This window comes from Rhinolophus hipposideros, assembly GCF_964194185.1.
Source record: "Rhinolophus hipposideros genome assembly, chromosome: 10".
Taxonomy (NCBI): domain Eukaryota; kingdom Metazoa; phylum Chordata; class Mammalia; order Chiroptera; family Rhinolophidae; genus Rhinolophus; species Rhinolophus hipposideros.
Window position 1 is genome coordinate 48,596,521 of NC_138056.1, and position 22,480 is coordinate 48,619,000.

General features: G+C 50.4%; 1 long non-coding RNA gene across 1 annotated transcript; it reads right to left on the bottom strand.

Moving 5' to 3' along the window:
* Positions 1 to 748: 748 nt before the first annotated feature.
* On the bottom strand, positions 749 to 22,280 carry LOC308503883. The gene is made up of 4 exons (XR_013994242.1): positions 20,777 to 22,280; positions 17,059 to 17,178; positions 2,035 to 2,145; positions 749 to 1,948 (listed from the first exon to the last, which is right to left on the bottom strand). It is a non-coding gene; the product is annotated as an uncharacterized lncRNA (long non-coding RNA).
* Between the last annotated feature and the right edge of the window lie 200 nt (positions 22,281 to 22,480).

Consider the following 22,480-nt stretch of genomic DNA (forward strand, 5'->3'; position numbering starts at 1 on the left):
TTTTCCATGATTGTGTGGCTCTAGAAGCTGAGCAGTCTATGATCTTGTAATTTAATAGTCTCTCGCTTTAACAATCTAAGATTCAATAAAGTGTCTCTCACCAGCTCCAGAAACATGAGGAAGTCACTCTAAATGCCGTGCTTCAGTGGCCTGCAAACACATAGGGCTACTCCCTCTATCCCTCTTATCACTCCACTGCCATCCCCCCATACCAGCCTCAGGCTCTCCGTTCCAACCAACCCTTCCCTGATCTGCACCCCAACTCCACTCTGCTGTCTTCCAACTCACCAGATAGGTACATTCACTCTCTATCTGCTGGTGATTGTTCATTAAACAAGAGCCTTCTCTATGTCCAGGCTTGTGCTTATTACAAAGGGGATATAAGAGGATGAGAAGACATAGTCATGATTCTCAGGGGGCTTAAGATCTAGGGACCCAAGTCCCTTGCTTTTGTTTAAGCTCAACCCTAACTCACCTCTACCAGGAATACTTCCTTGGTTGATGTCTAGCATTGATATCCTCACATGTGTGAAGATCTGAGCTTTTTGGTTGATTATTGTGAACATTTTAACTTATCTGTCCATGCTGTATCCCTGATTATAATTGAGGTTTCCTTCTAAATCAGGAGCATGTCTCTTCAACCAGACTGAGAGTTTTCCAGAGGAAGACCATGTCTTCCCCATCACACTGGAGACTCCATGTAGACATGAGCCATGACTCTCTTATATCATACTTGAGTTAGAGTTAAAGATAGAATGATGTTCCTCCACCAGATTAATAAATTCTCAAAGGCAAGTTTGTGTTTCTGCCATTGCACTGAGGATTTTATAAAAGCAGAAGCTACATCTCCCCTTAAAAGGAGGAATTTCCTAAGGCCAAGGACTGGGCTTCCCCCCTCATACTGGGGGCTGTCTCCTTGAGAGCAAATGGGTCTAGGGCTTTCTCCTCTCTTTTTTATTCATTCAATTCCCAGCCCAGGACTCTGGCCATAAGAAGGGATCTTTTCCCTAAAGCAGATAGACAAATAAATGGAAAAGGGACGATTCCGGAGGCAGGGTAGGAACTCAAGCTTCTCTCCAACGTGTCCAGACCCTTTCCTGCTCTGTCCTGGGCCATCTACTAAAAGCTGCCATCTCTCTGCCCAGTGGGCCCCTCCCAGCTCCTCCCAGCAACTCGGAGCAGTAAGTGAAGATGTCAGCACCTTGGACAGCGCCCAACCCATTACAGGACTCTGGAGCCAGCGGAAGCCAAGCTCTCCAAATCTCTTAGCCTCTGGGTGATGGATTTCCTCGTTTCTCAATTTGATTAAAGACCCGTAGATAACCAGAGCGCCTTGTTCTGTTCTCTTCTCTCTTCCTGATGAACATAATTAACTCCGTCAGGCTGGGAATACTTTCTCTTAAATACTGCCTGCCCAGCCCCCACCCAGGCATGAATCAGTAAAACAGGGCCAGAACGCTTGGAAGATTCATGTTTCTTCCTGGGGAATGGAGGTGGGAGAGAAAACTCTTCCCGAGAAAAACAGGGGCTGTGAATGAAGTCTTAAACGTGGTAGTTGGATAAAGAAAACCATGAATCGAAAGTCAGGAAATTTGAAGTTTAGCTCTGGCTTTGTCACTAATCTAGATATGATCTAGAGCAAGCCATATGTCCTTTTAGAGTCAATTTTCCATTTGTCAGATGAGGACGTTGGACTAGACAATCTCAAATGCTATATTCAGTGCTAAGATTCTGTGGCGAGGATGGGAACTTTTAAAACAGAGAGGGAAAGAGACTTGCCCGAGGTCACACAGCAAGCTCATGGCAAAGCTGGGTTTAAATTCATGGCTCCTGGCTTTTACTTCAATGCTAATTCACTTGCACAGAACTTCCCCCTTCATCCACATTACAGACTTTGTTGCCTGGGTATGGGGCTGAGGAAGCTGAAGATACTTGGGATTGAATTCACCTGTGCCAACACAAAAAAAGCAGAGAGCATAAGAGAAATAATTACAACTGGGGGAAAGAACCACCTGATAGAAACAGAGATACAACCTCAAACTCCAAAAAGTCCAGAAAGGTTCTGTGACTTATCTCAGGCCATCCAGTAGAATCTTCTTAAAGTGAAAGAGTGAACTCATCCCAATCAAGTGTTGAGGGGTGCCTCTGTCAGAGAAGAGAAGGGAAAATATCAATCATCAAGTATATATTAGGTTACTGAAGTGTGCCCAGCTCTGTACTATGCACTTTGGAGAGGATATGAAGAAGGATATATGAATTCTTTTCTCTATATCTTTGATGTAATACTTCTTGTACTTGGAATTACTTCTAATGCATCTATGTACATCCAAATAATGCTGTTCCATGAAGGCCCAAACCAAAAGTCTCGTCTGGAGGGAAGGCATCCATAACCTTATCCAGATGTAATTTCTCCCTCTTCCCAAAGCATTTTCTTTGTTTCTGTTTTATAGTACTCAGCATCATCTGCCTTATTGGCTCCCATCCCCTCCCTGAAGAAGGGGGGGTGGGGTGGGCTTGTATTTTATTCAGCTTTGAATCACTCAGAATGCTCAACACAAGATTTGAAATGTAGTAGAACCTCAATAAGTATTAAATGGATGGATGGATGGGTGCATGATGAATACAGATGTATGTGTGACTGGGAGAGAGAGTAGATGAAGGGTTGGATGTGTGGATTGGTGAATGGATATACGAGTGTATGGTGGGTGAGCGGATGAATGGATAGATAAGTGTATGATCAGCTAGATGGATAGAAAACGGATAAATGGGTAAATGGGCTGGTTGATAGGTGGGTAAATGGACAGGTGAAGGAGCGCATGAGTGAATCTATGAACAGCTGAATAGAAGGATGTGGAAGTGGACAGTGGAATTGATAAACTGAGAGATTAATATATAATTAGATAGTTGTTGGGGATGAATGAGTGGATGGATAATTGCTTGATTGTATGGAAAGATAAATGTAGGGGTAGATGAAAAGAGGAATTATGGGAAAGAAACATGGAAATGTTCCTAATATCACATAGATCATTTCCATGGCTAATGTCAGAAAAATGACTATGGGGTTCCCTGACTCTATGTTTAAGCTGAGTCAAAAATGTGGCAAGGCCCCAAAAGATTTCAGGCAATTTTGGGCTGTATCAATGGAAGTCTAATATCAAGATCCAAAGATCCCAAAAAAAAAGATCCGAAAAGCCAAGGTCCTCCTTGGCTGACCTGAGCTGTTCACACTGTCCCACTGTCCTGGAGCCTGTGTTATGGTCTGTGTGTCTTGGATGATGACATCTGTGGCTTAGCCACATAAGAGATACCGTGAGGAGGAATCTGTGAAGTCTACCAAGTGAACTAACTGGTGGAAATACCCTGGTGTTCAGCCTGGAGAAGAGCCAAGTCAGGGGTGATAATCACTATTTCGGGATCTGGCTAGCTTTCCAGAGGCAAATCTGGGTCCCAACGGAAGGCACACGGCTGATGTCCTAGACCCTTGTGAGAAAGGTTATAACACAAACGGAGGACTATCTGAGGAGAGTGACCCCCTGCATCACTGGGGGTACATACATAGGATCTGGACATCCTCCATCAGAGAAGCTGCAAAGTGGGGACTTGCTTGGTATGGAAAGTAAATAAAGGCAACTCTGAGGTCTCTTCCCACCCCAAAATTAAATCATCTGTTCATCTCTTTGTCAACAAATTAGGTTTAGCTGTGCCCTGTGCTTGGCTCAGAATGCCAGGAATTTCTGTCCAGCGCTGAGGGTGTGGGGAGATTTGAGAGACAAATAGAGTCTTATGGGACCCTCAACTTTCTCTCCATGTAGAACTGGGGTTTGAAGAATGAGGAGGAGCTGAAAATGTTCTTTCAGAGACACAAATGGTTGGGGAGGGGGAGATTTAGAGCCACTCAGAGCCAATCCATGACCTAGATTCTCTGTAATTAATGAGCCTACGTCACTGATGTGTTGGCTTCTGATCAACCTGTCTCCCTAACCCCGCCCAGCTCTCTGGTATGAGAAGATTAAATCAATTAGAGGGAGGAGATCTGGCTGGCACTGGTTGGGAACAGTGGATAATTCACTTACATAACGGGGTTGAGGTTTGGACAAGGCCCTTGAATAGTGGGCATGGATCCCAGATCCCAGGCCTTTAGAGAGAGACATCAGGACTTGGGAGTGAATACAGAAGGGGAAAGGGAGACCAGGGGAGGGGACAGAAGTGACTCCAGGCAAAGGCCCAACTTCCACCTTCGTGTTGAAAACTCCAAGCCCGTGTTCTCTGGGCTCGGAGAGGACCAAATTAAATCACTCTTCTTTCGACAAACGAAGGGGGCCAGCCACCAGGATCATTCAACAGTTAAAATCTGGCCAAGCCTCTCTCCTTAGACTGGCATTCAAGGCCCTGCAAACTCTCTAGCCGCATCTCCTGTCTCCAAGGGGTGGGGGTGGACAGAGAGAGAAAAGTCCTGGTTTGCCCTTTGTGCTAGGTTCTGGCTAGGCACTAGAGGTACAGAGAGAAACAGACCCAGTTCCCTCAGAACTGCTGCCTGGAGGGTTGGGGGGGATACCACAACACTGTGCCAAGTGGTATAACAAGCCTGCAGGGGCAGGCCCAGACGTGGCATAATGAAGGAGCCTCCGGGAGCCAGTTCCTGAAGCCTTCCCAGAGTGGCAGTATTTGCACTAAGCCTTAAAGGAAGGATGGATTAGTGGGAGTTCATTGGGCTGACGTGGTTGAGAGAGGACCTTGGGCAACGGGAACAGCATGTCCAAAGGTGTGGCAATGACAAAAGTTTGGCACACATTCCGGGAAGGAGTTGGTGTTGATGGAGCCTGGAGTGCAAGGTAAGAACGAAGGCTATGAGGCAGGAGAGGTAGCAGGGTCTAGGTCTCACTTTTGATGGCATGCCAAGAAAGGCCTGAGGCAATGATCCCAGAGTCTCTCATTAATCCACACTTCCTGAGCATAGACAGCAGGGCAGACCTTGCACTGGAACTGGGGTCGAGTGGGAGTGGGGCAAACAGAGACGAAGTAGACTCAGGCCCTGGCCTCCCGGAGTTCTAGAAGGACACACAAATATTTCCCCTTGCCATGCTGGACAGTCCCAGCTTGGCTCTGGGTGGGATTCAGGTCTGGCTGGTGTCTCTGGAGTTCCATTTGTTGGCTGGGCCTGCCCACAGCCCCTTGCCTTAGGACTGAGATAGTCAGGCAAGCCATCTTGCTGCTCAAAGGTAAGCTGGCCTCTCGGGCCTGTTCTGCCACTTAACTGGCCTCCTGAAGACTAGTCCTGTGGCAAGCAAGGTCCCCATGAGCAAATTCTGGTAGATGAGAGATAGTGATGGGCTGAGCTCGTGTCCTGGGGATGGAGGCAAAGCATGGATCGAATATTTACGAGGTAGACTGGAAGGGACTTGGGAGACACCCAGGGTTTTTACCTTGGGCCATGCCACCCTCTGGGAAACAAGAGCACGTAAAGATACGGGAGGGGAAGAATATGAGCTGCGACGGTTTCAGGCTGCTCACGTCACAGGATTCATCACATGGAGGCCCCAGGAGCCTTAGGAGTTCAAATAGACCTCACACAAGCTGCCTGCAGGAAGTGAGCAGGTGGAAATCCCTTCCTTGCCTGCTCTCTCCCTTCCTTCTCTTCTGCAGCAATTCTGAGTACCTCCTCTCTCTAGGTAGGCTCTGGGCTGAGCAGTGAGACACACATCTAGGGTCGCCTTGTTCTTTGTCCAAAAGGCCAGCATTAAGCACAATCCTTCTAGCACATCCAGTACTTGTCCGCATGAAAACTTTGGCTGGGAATTGAAGCTAGTGCCTGAAATTTATTCTACTGTTGAAAAGATTTAGGGACTAACCTAAGCAATAGAAACTCAGACTAAGTAAAACAGAAAAAAGACTATTGGCCGTTCCGGTGAGCAGCTCAGAATGGATAAGAAAGCTGGAGAACGAAATGGGTGGGCAGCCGGATTGAGAGCCAAGGTCATACTATAGGAAAAGCGGGTCCCAGTGGCTCCACCAGTACAGCCTTTGAACGTCACCGCATTGTACACCCAGAGGTGGCACTACTCGTGACAGAAACGTAAATGAATCCTAACAAATCTTCCCTCTAGCCTCACTAATGGTCACTTGGAAGTCCTGAGCCAGGTACAGCGGGCCAAATTGCCAAGTGGTGGCAGTGGGAGTGTATCTGACCCCCTTTGGCTTTGAAATGGAAGGGGGGCCATAGTTTCTTAGTTTTGAGTGGGAGATTCACTCAAAATACAAAGCAAGGGATAAGTATTGAGCAGCAAAACACGTGACAACTCTCCATTGCACCTTCAGTGAGGACTCACTAAGTTCTGGGTGCATGGCCAGGAGTTTCATACACCCAAATCTGCAAAGCAACTCTCTAACTATATAATGGTTAATCCCATTTCATAGCTGAAGAAATTGAGGTTTTAGTGGTGGAGTAACTTTCCCAAAGTAAGTGATGGAGCCAGGATTCGAATACAGGAGGGTTTTTGTTGTTGTTGTTATAAATGTGTTATGCTTTCTCCTAAATTGTAAACACAGAGCACTTGTACTTATGGTTCTTAACATGTTTTTTAAAAAAAAAAAACCTGTAGGGCACCGGAAAATAACTAGAAATACATATTCCAATGTCTTCACACAATGGTTGATGGGATAGTGGGATTACGAGTAATTGTTTTCAGCTTCTTAATGTTTTTCTGTACTTTCCTTTACTTTTTTAAAAACAAAGAGCATGTTTTACCTTGATAATCATAAGAAAAAATAAAGTAAAACAGTTTTAAAGATTATAGCTTATTAATACAATTATGGAGAAAATATGCATAGAAAAAAAGACTAGAAGGAAATTCATCAAAAAAGTCTCTGGATTGTGGGATTATGGGTGTATTTATTTTTCTTTCAACTTCTAATTTTCAAATTTTCTATAGTGAGCACACTCTGAAAAAAAGTAAAACCAGTTGTATTTTAAAACTAAGCATAAAAATATTAGCAAAGAAATGGTAGTGCCATGTCTTGGTCCTTTCAAACACCTACAGTCAGGTCCTAGAGTGGTTTGGAAGCCGAGGTAGTTCTGAGTTTTCTGGGGCAGCCTGGCAGTCCCTTGCAGTGTCTGCTGCCAGAGCTGGCATAGCTGGCATGGATCACAGTCACACTTATCTCAGGCAGAACACTCTGAGCCAGGGTGGGAACAACCCAGCATGCCCATCTCTTGTAACAATGTGGATGTTACCAGGCCCTGCGACACTGTGGGTTCTGCTCCAGAGGCTGGAATTCTCTTCTCTGCCAGTTTTATCTCTTATTTCCCAGGCTTCAAGTTTTACCTTGCCCTTTGTGATGGAGGCAGGGCTGCTCAATCACGTGACACCAAGGCCCCTCTGAGGTGCCTTCTGCATCTCTTTGTCTGAGTTGCAAGCCCCCAGGCCCCTCTCCGCCCTGCACTGCCCCCACGATAAGTGTCATGGATAAGCAGCGCATTTGGTCCTGTCTGGGCCCCAGTCTGGCGGGGGAGCCAGTCCTCAATCTCAGGACGACTCTAGGCTATTCCCTGCCTTATGAATGTCTCAATCAGATGGAAGAGGCAGTCCCTAGTTTACAGGAGCTCCCAGTGTGATGGGGAGACAAAGGGAGAGAGAGTAGGGGCTGATTCATATAAGAAGACATCAGTCTCAGCCATCCTGGACTGCAGAGCCTTCTGCAGGACCCCTACAGCTGCCCACCCCTTCCTCCCAGCGGGGCAGGCACTGTCATGGCCGCCCCGGCCTGCAGGGCCCATGCTCCCTCCCCTCCCCCACCTCCTCAAGCACAAGAAGCTTTGCTTGTGGCCTTGCCTCCTCTGGCAAGTCCCCCAACCCGCTTCTCAGTTGCTTCCTGGACAAAGTGAGGCCGCTAGATCATCGTGAAGGTCTTCCAACCCAGTGGGGACATTCTGGGTCTCCTTAGCCCCTTCCCAGCTCCTCCTGTTTCCTTTCGCTTCCCAGCATCTTCACCAATCTGCTCCCTCTCCTCCTCCTTCCAGGTACACCCTCTTGTTGCCAAGCCCTCAGAAACTCCAGGCAGAGGTTCGCTTTGGCTCCTGCAGTGGCCAAGCTGCTGCAGTACGGTATGCAGCGGGGCAGAGTGGAGGCGGCTTGGGGGGGGGGGGGAAGGAGGGCCCAGGCCAAGGCCGAGGTCGAGGAGGCTGGGCAGGGCAGGCCGCCAGCCCTAGTAGCTCAAGCCAAAGCTACCTCAGCAGCTTCTGCTAAACTCTAGCAAGGCGTCTACGCTTGGGTGGCAGCTCCAGGGCCGAGAGGCTCATGGGGGAGGGGCCCTCTGCTGAGGTCAGCGCAGCCTCCATAAACCTCTCAGGAGGCCACAGAGAGTCCCAGCCCAAAGCCTGCCCTCAGGGATAAGAGGAAAGGACACTTCCTTCTCCCTAGGGGAGGTGACTCAGGTCCTGGAAAGCTAGAGTCCAGGGCTGAGAGGGTCCCCAGAGGACATCTACTAGGAATTTCCTCTACTCCCCAACAGGGCATAGGGTCCCTGCTCACGTGCCTTCTGGGGCAGGAAGCTCATTCCTTTCTATGGCAGTCCACTCCACTGAGAGCTGGTTCATGCATCAGTGACCAAACTGCCACCAGTTCCTCCTCTGTGCCAGGACCGGTGCTGGGTTCTAAGAGTGCAGAGATGCATGTGGTCCCGTCCTCAAGGAGCTCGCCCTCTAAGGGGAGAGGCAGACATTGCCCACACACTGCAATGGGGGAGCTATGGGAGCCCAGAGGCAGCCCTGAGGCAGCCTTGGAGCAGGGTGGGAGGTCAGGAACTGCTTTCCATAGCAGACAATGGGCCCGTGGGACCCTGACTAAGCAGGCAGTTTCAATTACCACCTGGATATCTCCGCATCTCTAACTCATCAGGACCAAGGCCAAGTTCACCCTCTCTGTCCACCCTGCACCTGGTCTACCCACTCTCAGTGAATGGTCCCATCATCCATAAGCCAGACACTCAGGAGCCATCCCTCCCACTCGCCGTGTACCCGGCCTGTCACCAGGCCCCGAATGACAAACCTACCATTTCTCCCCACCTCCACACCACCACCCAGCCCAAGCACCAGCGTCCTCCACCTGTACTCCTCCAAGCGTCTCATTTGTCTTCTTACACTCAGCCTCCTCCAATCATGCAGTGATGGTGATCTTTCCAAAATGCAAATACAATTGTCACCTCTCTGCTTAAAGGCCTTGTCCTGCGGGGGACCCTGCTCGCTACGCCATTTGTCGTGCGGGGCGTCCTGCAGGGTCTCAGCTCCCGCTCCCCACATAAGAACGCAGGACATGGTGAGGCCAAAAAGGAACACCCAGGGGGCCATAGGTAGGGAAGTCATACCACTATGGTCTCACTGGAGGCTGGGTTTACACGACGTGCGACCTGCTGTCCGCTTTGCTGCCAACCGACCAACTCTCCTCGACTCTCCTTCACTCTCCTTCAGTCTCCTCCTTCACTCTCCTCGGCTCCCCTCCATAGCCACGGCAGTTATATCAGTGACCAATGGCTTAATGGCTACAGCTGATGGCCAACCAGCCACAGCTGACGGCCATCCACTACCTGAGCCAGCACCTCTCCACATGAGGCCGAGAGCCTGGAAACTGCTTTCTGGGGCTCTGTCCCCACAGGCCTTCAGTGGCTTCTCCTTGCCATTGGAATAAAGGTGAAAATCTTGAACCAGCGTGACCTGCCCTTTGCAGACCTCACCAATTATATCTGGCAGCGGTCCCTTCTCCGTCTCCAGCCCACCTGGTTTTGTCCCCCACTTCAGAGACCTTTGTACATGTTCATTGCACTGTCTCCCCTACGGGCCAAGGACATGGGCTGCCCTCCTTTCCTCCTCCAAATGACTCCCAAGACATCTGTTCTTTGCGTGTTCACTGCCTCTGAACACCAGCCTCTGGCCCTTCTCATTTGAAGGAACAGCTGCGGGACGCTGCCGGGGGTTATAAAGTAATGGGCATCTTGGAGCCTGTGGTCCCGGAACCTCCCAGCATTCCCGGAGGCATGCCCCTGATTCCAGCCCCAGAAGCCTTTCAGAACTCCCACTCTCCTCCTGTGGTCTTCTTCCATTTCCCGACTGGGGGCTGGGAGTAGGGAGTTGTCAAACCTCTCCATCCCCTCAGCCTGGACGCTTCTGGGACTTATAATGGAGCTCAGTACTGAGAGGCAGAAATGAAGTGCTCAGGCTGGGGCTTCCCCTAGACCCTCAACCTCTGTGTTCCCTGGGCTCCCAGGCAAGCCAGCCGTCCTCAGGCCTCGGGCCAGACACTGCCTCCTATGTGTAGTTTGCTGGGACTCCCCAAAGCAGGAGGCCCCGGTTTTCCCTGGGCTCCCATGCCACTAGGTGGTACGCCCTGTCAAAGCCTGTTGTGTCAGTTTCTCTCCCCAGACCAGAGCTGCTCAGCTTCCTCATGTGCTGTTTTCATCTCTGCACCCCCGAGCCTCGTGGAAGGATGGTCCCAAAGGAGAGGCTCAGAAAAGCCTCAGCGTTAGAATTTGGGACTAACATCACATAAATATGTGTTTCTATTTTCTTTTTATATAAACTACTGTTCAGCTCTGTCTCCTCCCTGTCTCCTCCCTGTCATATTTGTGAGAAGGTGGACCTCTGAGTCTGACCAGTTTTGATCTCAGTTCTCCCTCTTACTACTTGTGACCTTGAGCAAATGCTTAGCTTTTCAGGACCTCAGTCTCTTCCCCTATAAAATGAGACCACCACCCTCCTCTAAGAGTTTTCATAATTCAATGAGCTATCATATGCAAAGGGTATGATATACAGTATATGCTCAGTAATTCCTTCCCCTCTCCCCACCCCAACCTTTGAGCCCTGCTAAGGACTTGACATTTACCTCCACGAACTTGAACCTATGGTTGACACCTATAGGTCAAGTCAATCCAGAGCATTTTGAAACCCAGTTCTGCCATCTGATATAGTCACTCTCTTGCCTATAGATTTTAATACAAATGTTTTATTCGGCCTCATCCAAATCCTTCAAAAACCCGTCAGACTGAGCAAGTCAGCAGGAGGACTGACTTGCTCAGCCCCAAGCAGAGCTCGAGTCTGCCCCCCAGGCTGCCATTGATGCACTTATCAATTCTCCACCGGTAGTCCAGGCAGCCAGGGACTCCCCTGGACTATTCCTGCTTGATTCTGCCCCTCACCTTACTATAAAAACACCTTGGAAGATATTCCAAATGCCTTTTCAAAGTCAAGATTCTCAGGACTCTGACAGACCCCTGATCTGTTACTCGGTTCTCCCAAAGGAGAAGAGCGGGGAGGTTAGCCTGACTTCCTTTAAATAAATCTATGGTGGGTCCTGGTGATCGCTACATTTTCTTCTTCTACATGTTTTATTGATATAAATCAATGTTATTCTGCTGTGTTTGTTAGTGCTGTTAAATCTGAAGAATTTTCAGTCCTCTCTGAAAGGTCTCACTTAGAAATGATCAAATTAACCTAGGCTACTTGCCTACAACGGTTGGCTGTTGGTTAAAAACAGTTCAAAACACTTAATGAGAACCTCCCTCGACCGCAGGAAATTTGGTTTCTGATTGAAGGAAGGTTTTCCATAGGAAGGTAAATTTCCATCCTGCTCTTCTGACTCATTGTAAGCGTAAAGTGGTGAAATTCAAATAATTGCTGTCTCCTTTTAATCTTGCGTCAAACATTCACTTGTTAAAAATATAACAACATTGTATCTTAATCAAAGCTGTATATTTTAAGACCGAGAAAATAAGCTTGGCCGACTATGATTTTCAAAGTTTTGTAAGATTATTGAGAACACAGAAAGCCAGTACAAGAGGGAACATAATGAAATCCAGCAGGAATAATTTGTAATTAGAAAACCCCACGCAATTCTTCAGCCAAGGATAATGGTGATCCATCTTAAAAAACACATGTGTCCCATGCTGGGCACTGATGAGCCTAATCAGACACACTCCACTGACATTTTTCACAATACCAATGGGCCCCTAATTGCTGGTGGGTGCAGACTGGCAAGCTTCTTGCTGCTTCTCTCAGGAGATCACAATGATTAAGAACAGGCCTGGAGCCAAACACCCAGGGCAGGAATCCCAGCTGTCCTCCTACTCACTTTGTGACCTTAAGCAAGTGACTTACCCTCTCTGTGCCTCAGTTGCCTCATCTTTAAAATCAGGACTGAAAATCACTACCTTTCAGGATGGTGGTTATGAAGACTGAACCAGCTGCTATGGGAAGTCTGCCTGACCCAAAATGTGTGTCTCCCACTCCCTGGTTGCTACTGGGGTGCTCATGGGCAGGGCCAAAAAAGGCTCCCCGCCCCTCTCCATCCTGCTGCCTCTCTCCTTTGTGAGGGACACTTGGCCCCTCCCAGAAGATCCAGGCTGTGTGGAGGAGCACTGTGCCCACAGTGGACCTGCCTGAGGCCCACTGTGTCCTCTCGTTCTCAGAGCCCCCCACCCCACTCTGGACCACATCTGGTCCTAGCCCAGCTGGTCTGCCCAGGCTAAGCAGGGATGGCTTGGCTCCAGCAAGGGCTAAAGGTTCTTCATTTTGTTTCCTCTACAGCCATCGGGGGCGGGTAGAGGGGTAGGAGGAATGGCAGAGGGGAGAAGAAATGCACTATTCCCGCACTCCTTCCTCCCCTGCCTCCCCCAGGGCCGGGCACAGGTTGCATTCATTCCAGATTGTCCTCAGCCCCAGGAAAGCCCCTCCAGAGGCCTCCTGCACGGTGTCTCAGGGGCTGGGAGTGATCGGTCTCTCTGTCTCTGCAGCACCTCCATCATCCCTCCATCTGCCTCCCTTTTTATGTCCTTCCCTGGTTCTGCCTGTCCTGCCTGTTGAGTTCTACAGCTCCTCTCAGCACTTGCCACATGCCTGGCCCTTCCCAGGCCGAGCACAGAGGTGGGGGCACAGAGATGGCACAGGCCAGGGCTCTGCCCTCCGAGCATTCATTTTACAGCCACAAGAGCACAGGCTGCAGAGCACACAGCCTGAGCTGGACTCTCCACTTGGCCCCTTTTAAGCTGTGTGATCTTCGGTCAACTACTTAACCTGAGTGTCCACTTCTTTACCAAAAAATGGGGCCAAAGTATCTCCATTTCAGGGCCCCTGTGAGAATTAAATGCAATCATGTATGTAAAGTTCTCCACTCAGTGCCCTGCCTGCAGTGGATGCTGTGAAGTCTGCCTGCCTTCTGTTCCTCTAGCCAGCGGCCTCTTCCAGAGGAGAGGACCAGGACAGAGTCCATGGGTAGATATAGAGCCCCCCCAGCAGGGTGATTGTGGTGGTGGTGGCTAAGGGCCAGGGTCTGACGGGCCTGCGTGGGGCCAGGCCCCGTGCTAGGTGGTGTGGGGGCACCAACAAGCCATGGCTCTGCCTGCCACAGGAGCTTTCTTTTAGATGTAGACTCAGTCCTCTGACCTCTTTTTCTCTCTCCCAATGGCTCATTAGGGCTGATTGTGGGCTCCTTTTTAGCCTTTCCTTTTCTAGACTTCCAACTGGCTTCTTTTTTCCTTCCCCAGGGCGGGGCTGGAGACACACTGGCAGGGCCAAGCTGAAGTCCCCGCCTCAGCCAGGCCCTACACTAAGGAGTGGGTGAGAACTCTTTATCCTGGGGGTACCATGGGGGCTGCTGAGGCACAGAGTTTGGGGTGGCCCCAACAGGAAACTGCTTCTTGACCGTCCAGGCTGCTGTCTATCCATGTGTCCTGAGGGTCCTGTCCTAAGTCCAGGAACATGTGGGGCAACCAATAATCAAAGTTGGGGCCAGTCTGTAGGGTCTTCCCGCCCACTCAGGCCTTCCAGAGAGGACCGAGCTCAGCAATCCCCAGAGAGATCACGCCCTTATTAAGTTGGGGTAAGATACCCCAACCCCACCTGAGGCCGATGCTTTCTCTACCGTTTTGAAACACAGTTGGGGAAATTTAGGGACCTAGAACCTGACTCACTGGGGGAAACCAGCCCTAGATCATCCTGGTAAATGGCCAACATGAGGCTAGCAGGAGAGAGGGGCTCTTGGGTGGCAGAGAAGCTCTAGTTCTCGAGGCCTAGGCTGGTGGCAGTAGATGGCCTGCCTGCAAAGAGCAGGGCTCTCTGGGGACTCCTCCAGGTGCTGGGAGCTCCAGCACTCCAGCGGTGGGAAGTGAGCCAGTCATGTGTCCCATGGCCAAGGATTACCAGCAGAGTGGGCTGAGACCCAAGGTGGGACCCAAACATCTTCAACCTCTAAGAAAGGACTGAAACCACAGTGAAATAAAGCTGCTCCAGCTGGGCAGAGAGGAGGGCCACAGTCACAGGACTCAGGCAGGGATGCCATTTACAAAGAACACAGATCAATGGAAAGGATAGGTAGGTCAGGACAATGTCATACAGGAGCTCTGAGCGGGAGCACAGAGAAGGGAGTGGGGGCAGAGGAGTCACAGGGAGCCTTCTGGGAAAAGGGCTGTCACTATGAAGATCCGGAAATCTGATGTCCAAGATTCAGGAGGGGACCTGGGGGTGGGTTCACCAACCAGCCAAAGCACGAGGGCCTGCGCTGGGGTTCCCTCTGCATCCTAGGTGGGTGCTAAGGGAGTGATGCCGGAACTACTTAGGCCACGGTGTCCTCCATGCGCCAGCTCCAGCAGGCAGGAGGATGGCACATGTTCTCATCACGCCTTCTCACCTGGAGCCAGAGCCTGCTGGCTCCTGTGCTAATGGCTTCCAGGTGTGTCCTTGGGCCCCTGGGGGAGACATCCTGAAGGACACAGCCCCTCCTACCCAGGTCCCACCCGTCTGCTCCCCTTCAGCTGCAGAACCTGGGCTGTCCTGAGGCAAGCCATGGTGACTGGTGCCATCTCCCTCCAGGTGGGAGGGGTACCAACAGTCAGACCGCCTGCTTCTCTGATCGGCTGCTGAGCTCTGAGACCCCTTACCAATGTCATTTCTGGCTCTTTGGTACGTTCAGTGTGTGGTTCCAAGGAATAACATGGGAGTTGTCCTATGGAATGAAGTGGCTGATGGCCTGCATCTGTTTGGGGGGAAGGGTTACCCTGGTGCTTCCTTGTGAGACTGAGTGTGTCTGTGCCTGTGGGTCTCCATAACTGTGGGCCTGTTTCTTTCTGCAAACTTGTAACTCTGTCTGCATGTCTTTGCAACCATTTGTCTCTGTTTCTGAGGCGATGTGTCCATGTGTTTCTCTGTGCATTTCACAGCAAAGCTTTCCTTGACTGTAACAACAAATTCCATCGGTGTTTATTGTCTAATAAAAAAAGTCCAATATTGCCCTTCCTGCTTCATCTCCCTAAGGCCCTAAGTTTTCATTCCAGAGTTATTTTCAGCCTCAACGGGGAGAATCTGATTTATGCTCTGCTGGGGGTGCCTTGGACTCAAGAAGATGAAAGGCTCGTGGCTGACGAACGGCAAAGCATCAGGGATGCCAGAAATCACTCCCTGGTGGCTGAGAGCAGGCTCCCAGCTCCAGACACCTTACAGTCACTGGGTTCATCTGGTATTCTCCCGGTCCAGGCTGATGCTTAAGTGAGTCTGTGACCGGGCCCAGAGCGTATATTGACCGTCAGCTTTATCATCAGCATGCTCACCTTCGCCCTTCTTTATCATCGTCACCACTGTTGCCATTATCACCCCCTCTACCAACATCAGCACCACCACCGTTCTTTCCCACTGTCACCATCAACACCACAACTGGTATATCACAGGGACGGTCACCATCAACACTGCTGTTCCGTTACTAATGTCAAAGGTTCTCGTCCTTTTTCAATAGCTATTTTGCCTTCTTCTGCAATAATAAGGACCACAACGATTTGCTGGCACCTTGCCTCCCACTTAAAAGACTACTATTTCCCAGGCCCTTTGAAGCTAGCTAGAGGTAGCCATGTAAGTGAAATGTTGAATGAAATTGTGGCAAGTGCCCATAAAGGGAAGGTGGACCCTTATTTCTCCTTGGCCTCCACCTGCTCCCTGATGTGCTGGCTGGTGCGTTAGCAGCTTTTTTATACCGTAAGGATGAGGACTACGTGCTGGGGAGGGCAGAGGGGGAGGCTGACCGGAGTGCTGCTTTCTCATGACGGTGGAGACACCATTCAGACTCTGCACTGCTACTTCTGGACTTTTTAGGAGAAAAAAAGAACTATTTCTATATCATTTAAGAGATTGTTATTTTGGGCATTCTGATGCATACAGCTGAACCTAAACTTCCTTAGCATACATCACCATATAGTTTGCTTTTAAATAGTCCAGGCCAATGATTTCTATATGAGAGATGGGGGTGTGATGGGATGGAATTCGAGGTCTTGGGAATGATTCCATGATTCCCGCCCTTGGGAAGCAGCCATTCAGAGGCAGACAGCGGCCAGGAAGATAAAGAAGTTCAGCACCACGGACAGATCACAGAACAGCGGAATGAGGGGACAGGGCAGGGAAAAGGGAGTTTTGTGGGGGTGGTGTTTTTCTTCAAGATATGTTCATTAACCTCCCCTCTGTGCCAAGTGCTGTGCCAGGAACTGGGATAAGTATCAAGACAAATTTTCACCGAGGCCACATTTAGCTCCCGAGACCAGAGCAAGTAGATCGACGTGGGAAAGCTTCCTAAAGCATAAGACAGGGACTGAGAAGGCAGCTGAGGGAGAAGGAGAAATAGCTATTGAACAAGAAGGCTGTGTGACATAAGGACAGAGCACTGAAGAATAAGGGACCCTGAGGGGTAGGGGAGAGGGCTCCAGGTTTGGAAGAGGGTGAGTGTGAGGTCAGTTGGTCTGTGAACTAAAGGAGAGTGCAGCACTATGTGGGAGTTAAAAGGTAAGTTCTCAGACCCCTTCTATTCTTCAGTTACTGTGTCAAAGATTCCCAGTTTCTGGTCCCTAGGATCTATGAGACTGTGATGGCAGGGTATATGGAATTCACGACTAAGATACTGCAATTCTAATTCTAAGGCTCTGAATCAGTTATGTACTACTGTGTAGCTTAATGGCTTAAAACTGGAACCATTTTATCCGTTCACAATCCTGAGTCAGCAATTTGGGCTTGTGTCAGATGGGGAGTTCTCCTGGTCTTACCTGGGGTCACTCAGGCTCCTGGAGACAGCTAGAAGATTATCTGGGAGCTGACTGGTCTAGAGGGCTTCCGCTGGGATGGCTCATTTCTGGTCTCTTCCTCTAAGAGGCCCGCATGGGTTGCTACACGAGAGGGGAGGGAAGGACCAGAGAGAGGAGGGAACAGAAGGGGAGGGGAGAGGAGGGGAGAAGAAGAGAGAAGAGGGGAAGGAAGGGGAGGGGAGGAGAAAAGTGAGGAGGGAAGAGGTTGAATTCAAACACATGGGGATGATTCCATGATTCCTACCCTTGGGAAATAGCCATTCAGAGGCAGACCGTGGCCAGGAAAATGAAGGCGTTCAGCACCACGGACAGATCGCGGAACACAGTAATGAAGGGACAGGGCATTTGTGTAACAACCTACAGCAGGCTCTAAGTGCTTCATTCACCACCATTCATATTACCAGCACCGTAGAGTCTTATGTTCTGATTCAAACAGACCATGGTTCTATAGCTCTCCGAGTTTGTGGTTCTTAGAATTCAATATTTTGATTCCAAGATTCCATAATTCTAGAAGGAGGTTTGGTACAGCTGAGAACGATCATGAGGACCCAAGAAGATGCTAAGGAAGTCAAGCAAACTAAGGTCACTCCCAGGTCTAAGCAGGAACCCACCTGCCTCTCCCATTCCCATCCCTCAGTCCCCAGCTTCCTGCCTGGAGGAGGGCAATGACACGAGCACCAAGTTGGGAATCAGAAAATACACATCTTTAATCTGGGGTGACCTCAAGCATAGCTCTTACCCCTCCCAATGTTCTTATATAACAAAAAGAGATATCAATCCTGGTCTGCCAAATGACACAGAACAATGGTGAGGCCAGGAGAACTGGGCCCACTAATTTCCATTTTCAGGAGCCTGACCCTGGCACAGCTTAGGAAGACGGTTTTGCTCCCACCTTCTGAAACTGCATCTACAGCTGCTGAGACCCTGAGTTTTCAGGAAACTAAGATTTAAACAAGTTATTTCCCTTGGTCTGCCCTGACCTCTACCTCAAAAGAAAGGAAGGAGGGGAGGGGAGGGCAGGAGAAGAGAGGAAAACAGTACAACTATTCTTTCTCCTTTCCCCCACTCACTCCTGCTCCTGACCCAAATGAGTCTACACTGCGGCCAGCTCCTGCCTGGCCTTGAACCTCCGTCTACTCAGCCCTTTAGCTTCCCCCAAGAACAGGAGTATAGAGGTAAAAAGTAGCTCGAGGAAAGGAGACCTAGACCAGGGCAGCAATTCATGAAACTTTACAGCTAGAGGGCCCAGCGGCAACCCACCAGCTGAACCACCATGAAGTACGAGTGAGGAAACAGAAGCCCAGAAAGGGACAGGGACCTGCTGACGGTCACACAGCCAGCCAGTAGCAGACCAAGACCAAAAGCTAGATAGAGTCACTTCCTTTTTCTAAAAATCTGTTTCTAATTCTAAACTGGGTGTAACAAACCCAGCCTGTGGCACCACTTAAAAACTGTAAAGCACTGTGTACAGGTAGTAAGGAATCGGGTTTTCCCCCAGGACCTGGAAGTCTGGGGTGGGGGGTTGAGGCTGGGTTGATCTGGAGGCAGGAGCGCTATGACTTTCAGAGGACTCAACCAGCTTATACTCTCACCTTTCCTCAGAGGCCAAGGCCACAGAGTGGAGGAGCAGGGTATTAAATATCAGAGAGTTATTGAAAAGCCAGTGTCCACCCCTCAGAAGCACTGTGGCCTCTGCTGACTCAAAGGAGAAAATGAATCTTGGGCCTATGGATTTTCCTGAGTCTCATGGCGGAGGGGGAAGGGAGAGTGAAAAATGGGAACGGCAAAGTCGGCAGTGGAGTTTTCCCCTCCTGCCAGTGCAGAAGCTACGTAAGAGGAAAGAACCTGGGGCCTCCCCCACTGTCTAATGACCGAGCTCCATCATGTCAGCCCAGCCCAGCTGCTCCTGGCTGTTCCACCGCTTGCCTTAGAGGAAGGAGGAGCGGAGGGAAAAGGAGGTGCCGGGATAAAGGGACCCTGGATCACAGGCTGCTACGGCATCAGACTTAGGAGAACCCCAGACCATCCTCCCAACACTGTCTAGTCGGGATGGGGCCAAGTTCAAGGTCATGCATTGGCAAGGCAGGGGCACCAACTTGGGCAAATCACTATTACCTTCCCCTCCATGACCCCCATCCCTAAAAGGCCAAGGGGCACATCACTCAAAAGCCTTCCAAGACTGTCCTATCCTGTGTTTATACACACCTTCTTGCAGACAGGGAAACAGCTAGAAAGAAAGAGGTGCCCAAGGATTTCAGTAACACAGACCCTTCTGATGAACAAAATATAGCTGGAAGAGGATGGGGAAGGGGCTACCTGCTGGGTAACCTCAGGAAGTCCCCAAACCTCACCCGGATCCCTACCAAGGCTCAGTGGAGTTTACAGAGGGCAGGGCCTTTGTGGGGAGAAAGGCGCCCTAGTGAAGGTGAGCAGGGGAGGGGACAGAGCCTTGGAAGGTTGAGAGGGGCTCGGGGGTCCAATGGGATAATAAATTCAAAACTTGGGGTCCAGAGTGGCCGACCTGGGGGACTTTCAACCCGACATGGGGAATACAACTTTGTTTGGGTGGGGCTGGGGTGACTCACGTGCTGAATCCTAGGGAAACCCTGAGGGCCTGGGCTCTTTGCCCAGAGGTTCCCCTGAGACAGGACCCAGTCACACTCCCCAGAGAATGAGCCGGGGATATGGAGGGCTGTGGCAAAGGAGAGGAGCAAGAAACCTGAGCTCCCGTCAGGCTCGGGTCCAGTCAGCTGTGCAACCTGAGGGAAAAGCACTTCACCTTTCTGGGCAGCTGTGTCCTGGTGTCAATTGTAGATGGGGGAATCCTCACCTCGTCTGCCTCACAGGGAGGGGAGGATCGAGCCAGAGACTTTTAAATCATTATTTCATTCAATGAATGTTCCCTGATGACACCTCCATGCTGAGCTCCGAGCTGTGTGCTGATAACGCAGGGAATCAGACCAGACCTGAGTCTCGGTTGCCGACAGTCAAAGGGCTCAGGGGAGCTCTAGCCCTCTGATCACTAAGTGGAATCCAAAGGAGGGAGAAGGAAGCCATGAGGCCTTCCTGGAGGGGGCAGAACTCAAGCTGAGCCCTGGGGGCAGTGTGCTGGACTGGAGAAACTGTGCAGGGGAAAGAGCACCCTCGCGGGACAAGCAATCTGAGCAAAGATACTTCCACTGGACTCCCCAGAGAATAGACACACAGCCTCCCATGCAATTCGACATACATTTATTGAACACCTACTTCATGCTGAACACTGACAGCCCTAAGATGGACAGGGCTGTTTCTCCAGAGAACAGATACCCCAAAATGGCTCACAGACTTGACTCCAGGGGAAGCTGGACAGATAAGGGAACACCTGCACAAAGACGGGCGGTGGAAGGAGGCTGGGTAGAGGAACACGGCGAGACAGCGAGTGCCAACTCACTCCTTTTACTATATACCATGAATTTGCTGTGTTGGGGAGGGGAGAAGATGGAGCACAGCCAAAAGACATGGGAGCTATTTAGTCCCAGAAACGGGCAATGCCTCAGCCAATCAGATGGTAAAAGCCTGGCAGGATAGGTGCTAGGTCCCTAGATGCCAGGTGACATGGCTTTTCTTGTTTTGAAGCCCTTTCCATTCCCTTGATCCTCTGAGAGGACTAGGAAGGAGAGGAATTGAGAAGCCCACTTACTTTCCAGAGGCAGAAGCCGACAGCGTCAGGAGGGTGGAGAAAGTGCCAAGGTCACACCAGACCCACGCCAGTATCTGTTCCTGGTCTCGGCTTCTGGGTCCAGATGAGATTTCCTGTGGCTCTGAACCCTCACAGCTGCAGCCACTACCTTGGACAAAGCCCTGGGCAAAGACCCTGGGGCCACAGTTCCAGGCAAAGCCCTGACAGCCACTGGCTTTGGGGCAAGTCTCTGACCCTCTGGCCTCTGTTTCCCATTTATAAAACGATCACTGCCTTGTGCTCTGGCACCTAAGTGATTCTAGGTTCTCTTTGGCTCTTTTCCCCCGATTGAGGTGTCTAGCACCTCCCTCCAACCCCCCGCCACTTAAGGCTGCCTACTGCCCTGCAGCCCGTTCCCAGGAGGCCACTGGCCAACCAGGAACCAGCCACCATGGAGACTGGGGACGGGGCTCTGGCCTTGACAGTTGGACTGTGATTCCTCAGACGTGAGAAGCTACAGGGGCTCCATGCAATGGGAGACCTTTTCACTCCTTCTTCCATCTAGCAACACTTCCTGTACACTGTCTTGTGCTAGTCCACTAGAAACACAATAGTGAAGAAGAGTCGTGCCTTCCCCTGGGGGAGATGTCAGAGGTGGGGCTTGGAGTTGACATGGGCCAGGGCAGGGGTGGGGGAGGGTGGTGCAGGAGCTGAGGGCCCAGCCCCAACGCATCTGTCTGAGTATTTGTGACCGTATGTGACAAGACACCACAGCCGTCACCTCCACAGACCAAGGGCCTGGTGGAGGGCAGGAATGGAGTCAAGAGTGTCGGCCAATCTCTGGATGCACGTGCTGTACTCGTACGCAGGGGTCTCTTAGCTCGCCCCTCCGAGAATGCAACGAGGAACTGCACGGCTCAGAAGTGTGAATATTCAAGTATGAGTGTGCTTATGAATCCACGGCACATACCAAGATGCAGTCACCTGTGCACATGTGTGAGCCTGCACGTATTTGCACGAGGCACATCTGAGCCTGCCTAGAACCCTGCACAAGCTTGTGCAAGACTTCTGATGTATGTGTATTCACACCCAAGTGAGCATGAGTCTGTGTGTTCACATGGACATCTGTACAGACATGTTCAATCATGTATGTGCAAGTGGCTGTTCTCATCTGCCAATACCTGGGAGTGACGGCGGGGATAGGGGAGACAGAGAGAAGGGGTACCGGAGGCCAGGCCCCTGCCCCAGCATCAAAAGCCCTGGACCTTACCAATGGTCCTTGCCCGAGACCCAAGCCACTGCAGGGTCTACCGCGTCTCCTTAAGTGGTATTGATCTGTTGGTCGGTCTGTTAAATATAACCTCAGAGTCAAACCAACAACCGTCCCTAATTCAGGAGAAAGAGACTGACTAATTCTTAGGTGGGGGGAGTCTCTATCCCAACTAGCTCTGCTGATACCAGAATGGCCTGCTGGCTCAAGTGTCAGCCTGAATAATTCATGCCACGGCCAGGAGTGCTCCCTTCTCAGGAGTCTGTCTCTTTAAATCAGGTCTGGAGCTTCCCAGTTCTGCCAAAAAGAAAAAAAAAAAAAAGAAAAATCCAGAACAAAACAAAACTATAAAGAGCTCAGCCCTGGCCCCCTCTAAGGCCCCCTCCACTCCATGTTGCAAAATCTGCTATTCTCCTAACCACTGGCTCCCCAAACCCTTCCACCCATTCACCACT